We start from the raw sequence: 12307 nt of genomic DNA on the forward strand, positions 1-12307 counted from the left end.
CACGCTGAAATTATTTTTCAAATATCTGTTCAACGTCTGCTCCATTCAGATTGGGTAATGGGCACCGGCACCTTACAAAGGTTTGTAGCAATCTTAAATTAATTAAATGTTATCATTTAGGTTTACTTGATTTGCATTGTGTTACTCAGTTTTACATTCAAATGCCCTGAATTACAAAATCAAAAAGGAGCAGTCTGGTTTGAATCGATTTTGAAACCGATTTTATGGAACCAAATCTGTTTCAAAATCGATTCAAACCAGACTGCTCCTTTTTTGTTTAATTTGGTTTTAAATTATCTCACTACATATACACTGATTTGAATAAGAAACAAAGCCCTATATATTGCAGATCTAATTGTATGTAAAATGTATAATACATGATATGTGTACATATATCAATATAATATGTATGCAATGTTAGCTGTCATGGGTAGCTTTAAATATTTGATAACCAACTTTTTCTCATTAGGTGTGAGACAATGATCTGTACTGCCATTTTGTATTTGTAGATGGATTTCGTATGCAGCACAGAGGACATGTAAGCCATAATAAGGCTTTATCTAACAGGAACTAGGAACACATTCATGGGAAATGCTTTAACTGGCCCTTAAATCAGGCGGATTAGGAGCCATATGTGAGGTTCTCTAATCTCATTTGGGAGAGCCCTGGGCTCACTCTGCTGGTATGTTATATATTATCTGCATTAAATGCTTGATGCCAGTGATACAGGTCTAAGCTTGGGATGTAGGAAGCACGGAGAGCGTCTGCAAAGTGTCAAAGCAGTTGAGATGAGGAACTGCTTACATAGATGTACGGATGGATGTTCCTTCCCTCTCAGTGTCTCATCTCCCACCATCCCTCTGAGGCTTACATCACCTGTCCCCAGTGTCACACGCCACAGAGAGAAGCATTTCAATATTCATAGTATATACACATATTAGACCATGTATTTTATTCCTAAATTAATCTCATCTTGAAGGGTTCTCTCATGCAGAAGTAACACTATGCTCTATATGAATATTTCAGTAAGCTTCACTTTCTCTGCAAGTTCGGAAGTTGAAAACTTTGCGTGAAAGTTTACAGAGAGGCCAACAGGTCTGAATGCAGATAAGCTGAGATCCATTCAAAGTTAATGGCACATACATGAATATCAGATGTGAACGTATTGTTTGCTCTTGCTGTTTTTTCCCCACATAGTTTAGCTCTCTCTTTAGAACACTGCTTCTGATGACTTTAAAGTTTAATTTTATACTGAACTCAGACTGAACTTTATCAAGTTTTATGCAGTATTGCTGACTATAAGAATATATATTCCAGAAGCACCTAGACCAATTACACTTGGATGCATACATCCAGCCCATGACTATGCTACACTTCCATCATCCATTTTGCAGCTGTTTTTGATTCGACTGATCTATGGATTGTGGGAACGACATAATGATAAATAATGCATATTATAAAATACTGGGATTAAACCCTATTTTATGTAATCATCTTCTTTTTCTAACAAGTTTACAACTGTTCACAACACAGTGACGATATTCTGAGGCAACTTGAGTGCCAGTGAAGCCATGAGATCTTCAGAAAGGAACAGATTAGACTCCAGGTCTGTCTATCAGCACACTTATAAATCTGAAAATGTATTCCTCTTCAAGGTGAACCACCAACTCTATTAGCTCCAACTTGTGAAATGGGGTGGAAAATCAGAACCACGTTTAAAAAACTATTGTGGCAGGTTTTTTTGCTATTATTGGTCTGGAATAATTAACTGAATGCAGTCGAGGAGGACCAGAAGAACCCAAAGTCTGTTACAGCAAACTCGTTTGTATATGGAAAACATTCACAGTGTAGCCATTCCCTTTGCCATAAAGTAACTCTTTGTGTAACTCTCACTCAGAAAGCCTGCTGTTAAAGTGCCACATAAAAGTCGCCTTCGCACTAGATGAAGGGCTTGATTCTAGCTGCTGACAATATAGAAAGACTTTAAAGTGACATCGTCTGCAGACAAGCCACATTTTGGAAATGTTTCCTATTTCAACCTTCATCTTGCTGAAATATACGAGATTAGATTTCAGTATAGTTCACATGAAACTGTGATGATGCCTGTAAGGGAATTGGACAGCAGAAAAGAATTGGACAGATACAAATAGAGAGGGTGCAGCCACTGAAGATGAAACAACTGATAACTGCAACAAGAGAACTGAAAAATATTCCAGTCATCCGCACATTGTCAGGTCTTTGCAAATGAATATAATGTTGGTAAACAAAGTCCTAAAGTCTGCAAAGAAAAGAAGATGCAGAATATACACATTTTATTTTTGCATGATCAAATCAAACACATCATGTATGATATTCAACAGATCACCTGTATTTACTAAACCTTGCGTATCATACTCTATTTACAATGATAAGATTATACTGCTGAGAAGTTTAGGAATCAAAACTAGCCAAAGAAGAAAGGCCCCGGTAAACAAAGCTCAAACCACAAAAAGGTGCAGAAAATCACTGCCGGCTGTGTCTGCAACAACCGCCGGTGTAATGTTTGAATGAATCAATACAAGCCACAGTTGTGAAAACCCAAAGCTAATAAGAGGCATTGTTCTCGTACACGACTCTCACATCAGATTCTCTCTCATTTTAATCCATGCCATTTTCAGCTCCAGCTCCGTGGATGCTGCATCTCAGTCGTGTCTACAGGCGTAATCCTGACCCAGCGTTTAAATTTGAGGCCTATTTTTTGGACAAAACATGCAAAGACACAAGCTGGATGCCCAATGAAAAGGCAATACATGAATATATATGTAGTTTCTGCAACCTAAACAAAGCAGTGTTCTCTGCTCTCTGGAGTTAGCTCGTTGGCGTTCCACAGACTCAAATGTTCCCCAAAAGCTGGGAAGCATGGAGAGGGAACTTCTTGGGGTGTTAAGGAGAATTTTGCATTTTTTTTTTTAAATATGGAAAAAATGTCACTTACATACTGTATAATATTTATTAGACAACAATACAACAGAGACTTGTCTCTGCTCTGATTGCCAACACCTGATCATAGCAACCGTTTCTTTCTCACACTCAACCTCATAATCACTATAAAGCGTACTTGGCACTGCCCTATTGAACGGTAATCATACACATTGATAGAATTTTTTTTTATCAAGTATACTACTCAACCGAGGTGGGAAGTAGCAAAGTAGAAATACATTGTTACTGTACTTAAGTAGATTTTTCAGGTATCTGTACTTTACTTGTGTATTTTTCTGACGACTTTTTACTTTGACTCCCTACATTTTAACACAAACATCTGTACTTTCTACTTCTTACATTTTCAAAACAGGCTCGTTATTTTGCATCACTGCGGGCTCCTTTTCACTTATATTAATATTATATTATTATGGTTCAGTTAGCTTTGCACAAAAACAAGCAAGTTTAAAAGTTACGTTATACTGTGAGTACATTTCAGAGACTGTACTTTTACTTAAGTAAAAAGATGAATCGGTACTTCTACCAAAGTCGTTTTTTACACAAGTATCTGTACTTTTGTCACCTCTGCTACTGAACAGTGTTTTCTGACAAGCTATGCGTCCACATCTCGAAAGGAACAATTCCTAAACTCCAGCTGATCATTTGCAGTTAGGAGTAAATAAAAAGGTATTAAAAAGTCAATAAAGTATTGGTTTCAAAAATGTTCAATCCTCAGAACATCAGTGGCCCTTGAGCATAACTAATAGGCTGATAGGTCCATTGGTATGGGAGAGTAACTGTAGACCGACAAATACACAAACCTGAACAATAGGGCCTTAAGGAAAAGTATTTTATAAGGGGATAATATAAAGCGGTGTCTGGATAACATAAAGGAACTTTGGTTCAATTGGACAGAACAGGAAACACGGATTTAAAAAATACAAAAGAACAAAGGTGGTACAGTGAAGGATGGAAAGATTGGACTGAAGCCAAAGCGTCTGGGCTCCAGAGAGCGAGGGCTTGGGGGTCTCGTCAGGTGTTTTATCCATTATGAGTGCTGGAAGACTGGAAAGGTGAAAAGGCAGGAATTATAGCATGACTTGCAAATCGGTTGGAATTCCCATCAGGACTGACAGACCGAGTGTGGGAGATAATTCAGTGAAGTTGTGTTTTGGTTTGCACATTGAGTTACTGAACACAGCCAGTATAGTCCCAGCATGTGCCATTATTACTCAATATTATAGTTTTCACTAAAAATACGTCTCACCATGCAGCGGGTAATATGATATAATGGTGAAGAAGAATGTTTTCTAAAGGCTACTCTTTGATTCCAAGAGAGATGTTTACTCTACCTCGATGTTCCAAGATATAAAAAAAGACAGTTCTCCAAGCGAGGAAAGGGATACAAATAAAAACATTTCCCTTTACAGCGGCTATCAAATGCATTTCTGAGCTCAAATGTTGTGTCCTGTTATTGGCCGCCTAATTATTGGATTTGGAAAGTAAGTTAACCCAGACTTTGCGTTTTACATTCTTTAAGATACTTTTAGAATGTGTCGAATAGTTAAAGGTGTAAAGTGACAGGCATGTTATGACCAATAGGAAAATGGCATGATAAAAAAGGAATTTGCCTTTGCTTCTCGGTTTCATTTTGGTTTAACAAACCAGTGACCATGATCAGCTCTATCACTAAATCCGTTCCCACAACCCCCCACATGACTGTCCATTATTCTGCATGCCAATAAAGAGTGGGTCACTGCTGGCCACTGTCCATTCAGGACACTCTGACCCCGTCCACCCCCTCCTATAGGACAACGGAGGCTGACCGCAGTCTATTGTGGACCCATTGTAACGGTCTCTAGAGAGGGACCAGATTTGTGTGGCCACCCCTCGGTGATTGATGCCGGCCTGACCCCAGCCGTGGCCTGTCCCAAAGACTCTGGTGGACATGCAGCTGCAATTAGCCTGAATTTGTCGCCTTAAGTGCCCTCGTCCACCACAAAAGGTAGAAACACCATGCAGATTCAATGAGGTGCTCGACTTTCTTTTTATCCAAGAGAACTTTCTCCAGGACTTTCTTGGCATAAAATGTCCTCTCAATATACCGACTGCTTATCCCCGCGCAGCCCCCACCTGAGAAAGTCCTAGAGGAAGAGCTGCTATCACTTCCTATCTGCTTCTGTCTCCTGTCCTGGAGAGAGCTGTCACCACTCCTGCTCTCAGCCACTAATGCCTCCTCTCTCGGTGTTTAAAGGGGTGATAACACCTCTCCCGGTGCCTGTCGACGGGGCAGCTCCGCAGGGTGCAGCGCGGCTCCCTGTGCTAGCTCCATACATGGCTGTGAAGTGACGGAGAAGCCATGGGACTGTCAACCGGCTTGTAGTTTACTTCTCCCTCATTTCTCTCCTCATCCCCAGCTCTCTCACTCCATCTCTCTCTCGCACCCTGTCACGCATCCTGGCACCTTCATCTGGGGACACGTCAAAAAATAAATAAACACCAGCTCTTCCTCCTGGCCCCGCTCCGTTTCTCGGCGAGGGGAAAGAAAGTATCACCGAGTCGCCGGGGATATAATGGATGAGTTGCGTAAGGGTTTAAAAGGAGGAAAGAACATGTTTTTTTTAAAAGGACAGCATTAAACTTTTCTAGATAAAAGTGAAACTGCTGAGAAAGAGATACATCTCATGCCTTGAGCAATATTACAAGATCGGACCAATTAACTCTGACTAAACCTTAATCAAAGGTGTAATTATAAAGTGTCAAAGGGTGTTTAAAACCACTAGAGGCACTAGAGAGCAATGTGTTGATGTGCTGATCCCTGTGTTGTTATATCACTTGCATGCCACTACCAAGGGTGATGGGATCCACGTTACACCACTGTGTTGATGTGACACACACTGTGCAGGGTGGTGATGTGTAATGACAGTCAGCTGTGCCATATAAGAGGTAGCAGTTGAGAAGAGAAGATGCCTGCAAGCTGATGTAAACAATGCAGGATTCAAAACATTCATAACAAATGCTTAACGCAATTTTTTTGGGATGTTCAAAATGAATTCAACATTTGTTCAATGCCTCAAGGAAAAGCACGGTGGTGAAAGTAAACAGAACTGTTTGTTTACAGTCTAAACTCCTGAAGGGTACCCTTAAGTTTGCAAATTTAAATATTGTTATGAAAGTGGTTTCAACAAAAGTTTGGGCTGGCTTTAGCTGTGATCAGATGGGTGTTGTTACTTCTCCCCGAGGATGGAGCTAGAGTCTCCTCATGTGGGGTTATTACGTCCAAATCCATCAAGGCTTAAGAAGGACCTCAGCTTTGACATAATAGATTGAACCTCTGATGCATGGAGCGTGGACTGTGTGCTCTCGCTTGACCTTCTATTGGCTAAAGGTGCGAGCAGCGCCACCCAGGCAGCTCTCTAAGGAGCAGACAGGATCATCAGCATCATGATCACACATGGCAAGACAAGCTGAGACCAAATATTTAAGAACCATAGAGCAGGATGGGTATTAATGACTATCTGTATTTGTTAAGACCTTTTAGAAGTGAAATCGTAGCTATGACGAATTGTACTCCTAAAGTTTCTGCTTCTATCTCCGTTTACAGTATCTTATCAGAACTCAGGTTGACAAATGGTGATTCACTCCTTAAGGGAAGAATATGGTGATTGTTTGGAAACATTTGCTTTTTTTATCAAAGATGTAGAAAGGTTTTTCATTATCAATTCATGAGAATCTGAACAATTGTGAAAAATGTATTTCCCAGCTTCCCAAAGTCCAAGATAATTTCTTAAAAGGTTTTGTCTTTTAGTATAAAACACAGATATATTCAGGTTGATATGAAATCAAACTGAAAAAGCAGGAAATCTTTGAGAAGCTGACAATAACATCTTTGTCTTCTCCTTTGCAACCTTATCACAATTATCTACACCAAACTCACATAAAACAGATATTATAAGGTAACCTCATTTTAAATATGCTTTTATAAGTAAAGAAAGCCTTCTGATGTATAGCCTATAACAAAATATTCAGTTAGAGAATTCATTCAGGAATGTATGTCTCATTACTTAGAGATCAGTGCTTTTGTTTCTACAGCTCTCTGGCTTTGCGTTGTGTTGTGTCTTCTATGCAAATGCAGTTGTATATTGATTAGATATTTATCTCTCAAGCTGTTGGGGATCCTGCCTGAGGTTTGAAAGGGCATGAGGAAGAGAGGCCCCCTGAGGCAGGAGAGAGGGCCCCCATCCCTCAGGTCACAGATTGAATCTCTGTTATCTGAACGTGCACATACACACACACCTGTTGCTCACCAATGTACTGGTTAACACCAACTATATCCCAGTTTATAAGTCCCATGTCTCATTTACATGTACAATACATATGATTGTATCTTTTGCATTTTGTCAATATATATATAAAAAGGCAGTTAACTCAGCGAACACATGCAGGGAGAAAGGGAATGAGTCCTAAGAAGAGACAACAGGGGGCCTTGGATGTTATGGAGATGCAAATCAACCAACAGACAAAAGTATGCAAAATAAAAAGTGTGTATGCAAATAAATATGCACGTGTGCGTGCAACCACACGCACACGCACACACAGTGGGGCATCATGTGACCTTTCATGCCAAGCCACAAGGGACCAGGCCCTGTGGTCTTGTGTCACGACCTGAGCATCTTATGGGGATTCCTTTGCTGAATAAAAACAATCAACTCCCCCACAAATCCAATCTCATATCTGCCCTGAAATGAAGCTTGAGGATAACAAAAGCATAACCGAGTGGGAGAGGCATCCGAAGAGGGGCACATGCATCTAAGAGGGTCCCAACTCAGTGTGACATCCTTTCTAATGATCGGCATGGCAGATGGCAAGAGATACACACACATGTGCCCCGCGCATCTCAGGCATGTGTCCCTGTCACCCGCTGCACCGGGGCTCTGTTGGTTGGCTTCTGAATGTATCTGCAGGATTACAGCCCGTTAAGACGCACAACAGGAGAGCACTTCCCCCTCCCTATTATATCCTACTATCTAGACTCTCAACACCTCCAGGCAGGAATGACAATTGGCAACGGTTACACTTCAGCCTGTGGGAAATCATAAATCAGATTTTTAAAAAGTGGCAAAACTTTAATTCATGGAGTCAACGTCAGCAGAAAAAATATGCAGAGAAATTGAATGAGGTAATTCATCAACATGTTTTCTTTATAATTTACAAAAATGCATGATGTTTTCTGGCTCCTAAGGAAACCCATCATAAAACATAAGCGATTGCAATATGTAACCTGGGGATATTTTCTGATATTTTGAAGACTAAATGTATTCATTATGAAAGTGATCGACACACATATTGCTTATAAGAACTATTTTGACCAACAAAAACCGAACAATTCCTAAAACTCTAGACAACATGTTTTATGTTCTTTGTTGTCAGATGACATGATCTCTTTGTAGGATCATAAGTGTAAGGGGTAAAGGTCAATACTTGGACATGTTTAAACTAGGGCCGGGACTTTAACGCGTTAATTAAGATTAATTAATTACACAACAATTAACGCGTTAAAAAAATTAACGCATTTTAATCGCACTTATTTTTGCACCGCGGAACGTTTCTCACTGGATGAGTTTCAGGCATACCGATTATACTGGAGCACCAACTAACGTTCATGACTTCAGACAACAACAAACCACAGTGAACAACAGTGGGAAATGTTGTTTTAAAAAACGGACGGATGGAAGCGTCGATAAGAGCACGGTTGTGTGTAAATTATGCAAAAAGGAATTCGCATATCACCGCAGCACATCAAGCCTCAAGTATCACCTCAATGCAAAACATATAGCAGCTAGCGTGGAAGTTAGCCTCTTTTATCGCGTTCACACCAAAAAGAGCCGGTACTAAAATTAGTTCATGAGAACCTTTTTACCCCCACGAAAGTCCCTGCTAGAGAGCAGAGAGCTGCTAGAGAGCAGGGACTTTCGTACGGCTCTCTTGTGAGAAAAGAGCTATATGTCTGATTGGCTGGGCGGATTGCAAACCACGCCCCGTAAAACTCCCAAAAAGTGTTGTGAAGCCGCCATTTTATTATCCTCGCATTAGCATTATTAGCATTAGCCCAGCGCAGAAACGCAGAGAGACTAACTTATGGCAACACAAAATAAAACATGGGAGCGGTGGAGATGAGGAGGTGTCGGCGTTCTGGCGATTTACTCGGAAGGCTGCTGGGACTCCCAGCAGCTTCTACTGAAGCCAGTCCCCAACTCCGGGGACTTCCGGCCGGGGACTTTGGGCGGCAGTATACGCCGTGAAGTGGTTTGCGGCCTGCCAGTAAACCCAAAGCAGAAGAAGAAGAAGTGACGTCAGCGGCTTAATTTGACTAATCCACCCCCAGGTTCAAAGAGTTCTCATGAACTAAATTCTCATGAACCTTTGTGGGAAAAGTACTGCGGTGTGAATGCGCCTAATGGTATACTAAAATCCATATGAAAAAAAAATTGCTTCTCACTGTTCTTAGGTCAAATATTTATATGTGATTAAAAATGCGATTAATTTCGATTAATTAATTACAAAGCCTCTAATTAATTAGATTATTTTTTTTTAATCGAGTCCCGGCCCTAGTTTAAACCTTTATATATACAGTCTATGGTTTAAACTAAGACCATGAGATACAATGTTTGTTCTCAGTGTTTACTCTAGCTCTCAAGAAACACACAAACGTCATCACATACAAAACAGATGGCTAGCAGAGCAAAAGGAATGATTTGTTATGGAAACTTCATTCATTTATTTTTATTTTCCAGTAAAAATCAATGCAACACATTCAGTTAGATCTAGGGAGCAAAAGGATCGTTTTCCTTGGAGTAAATGTTGGGAGAAAGATTAGGTACAGTAGGGACATAGAATCCACCTCACCAGAAGCCAGACCCTCTGTCTGTCCCCTCCCTATGCCACCAAGGGAACAGCAGACGGTGCCTGGGGAGCACAGGGGTAGATCTAACTAAACCCCCATAAAAACCCAACCCCCCTATACCACACACACACACTTACATACACACACACACCCATACACACTCGTACACACACTGAGTGGCAGCTCCGTCTGGGTCAACAGTGCACCCTTTGACATTCCAGCAGTGAGAGAGATATGGGGGTGTCATCTCACCTGGTTTTGGCTGTGTGGCATACTGTAGCAGGGGACAGTAGGGGAGCAGTGCGGCTGTCCACAATATTTGTTTAGCTGTTCATGGTATCAGTGACGTCTTCATTTACCCTCCTGTTTGCAGCGCTTGCAAGTCAGGCCACGGCCAACACTGAGGCAGTTAAATACAACAACTTGTTTCCTGCTTCTCTCTGACATGGTGGTTTCTGTAACAGACGATCTTTACAAAAATGCTCATAAATTTATTTTTTAATACCATAGAAAATTCACATTTAAGTAGCTGCAAACAACATTTTTGTATAACTCTTTATGGCAGCTGTTGTCCTATTTTGTAGAATTTCTGAGAAAGGAAACAAAATGATAAAACATCTAAATAATCTCAAGGTCTAACCGTCACGTGATCTTGTTAAAAATCCAGATTTGAAGTCACATTTAGTTTTTCAAACCATTGAAAACCACTTTTGATAAGTGGAAAGCTTTTTATTGGGCAGTTGACTGAAGCAGCCTTCACAAGATGGAAAATAGATTTAAGGATTTTCATTTGTTCTAATATCTATGTTATTGAATAGATACAAAAAAAATATATATTTTTACATTTGTATGCACATAGCTACCCTGTTCCCTCAGAGCATTGGATGTACATCTGCAGTCATTAATGCTGCATGTTCCCTGGCACTGCCCCGATTTGCTAACTAATATACATTTTGAATCCTCAAGGTACACAATAAATATGTAGTATCTATACTATTAAAAAAACATACATGCTTCCCAGAATCATATACATGTTGTATCACTGGAGGGACTTTGCATTCTGACATACAGACACTTAACATCGTTACAGTACTTCTACACTATTAACTTCACATTTACTCTGAGCTAGAGTGCAGATAACTGGATGGTTGTCATGGCACCGCACCAGGATCTTCTCGACAGCACAGGGTTTTTGTATAAGACGACAGTCCCCTCCCCCCAATGTGTAGGCACGAGCACTCCCAAGTTTCTCATCCTGTCACAGTGAGCTTATAGTGTGAAAGCTGAGCGCATACAGGCCCTGACATCTTCCAGAAGCCAGAGTTTAAACCCAACACTACGCCGCCACCAAGGTGCAATCCAGCTTTAAAGTCACCCGTGCTGACTTCATTTGCCTTTGCATGTATTGATCTATTTATTTATTACTTCAAGCTTGATTCCTCCTCTCGCCTTCTCTGTTTTCTCTCCTCTCATGTGCTCCTGGTCCAAGCACCCAGGGATCTCTCTCTAAGTTTAATAATTCATGAACGTTCGGGCTGCTGCCGTAATCCTGACTGACACTAAAAGTCTGTCTAGATTTAGCGTCATGAAATTTTCATCCGTAAATGTACAGTGGAGCTCGGTCTTCCGCCTCACTCTTCCTCTCTTTCAAGGGGCACTCTTGCTTTTACTGAGGATCTCTCTCCCAGCATGGCGAGCCTCATTCTCTCACTCACATGCACACGTGTATGAGCATAAACATATACAGGGATGCACAGCGACAGGTAACACACTGGCACACGCACGTATAAAAGAAAAAAGAGACGGCACACACTGACACTGCACTTTCTCCGTCTTGATGGGGATATTTACTGTGTGACATCTGGAGGCATTTGTTTATCTCTCCCCATGAGGGCAAAGTGACTTATATTTCAGTGAGGACGTTCCCTCAGGAAATCATCATCCTAACGAAGTGTCTGGGTCACGTTTTAACCAGTGAGCGACATAACCCTGTCATGCTTGACTTGTACATTAGCAGTTCTGTTCTTGCCTCACTTCAATGTCAAACTCTGTTTGTAGAATACACCAAATGTTTTACTAATTGCAATGACAACAACAACCACAATAGCATCAAATTGGGTGATGTATTTCCTGCTTGCATAAATGAATGTCTTCTTACGTCAACAGAATGTGGATATTGGACCATTCTGCAAAACCTTATAAGTTGCGTATTTCATTTGGGTTTGTTTTGTTTATTTGCTTGTTTACATTAGATGTGTTGAAGCATTTCACTAAAGCTATGGTTTATTTCAATGTGGGTTTTATTTTATATGACAGATCTGCCGAGATCTCCGAATGCTACAATGCCATTACCAAACAAAAAACCCAGGAAATACCCAGGTTAGTCAAAAGTGAGAGCAACTTAAAGTTGACTTGATGTGTGCCATGCTCAAAGTCTGAGCAAAA

Source organism: Gymnodraco acuticeps, unplaced genomic scaffold (assembly GCF_902827175.1).
Source record: "Gymnodraco acuticeps unplaced genomic scaffold, fGymAcu1.1, whole genome shotgun sequence".
Taxonomy (NCBI): domain Eukaryota; kingdom Metazoa; phylum Chordata; class Actinopteri; order Perciformes; family Bathydraconidae; genus Gymnodraco; species Gymnodraco acuticeps.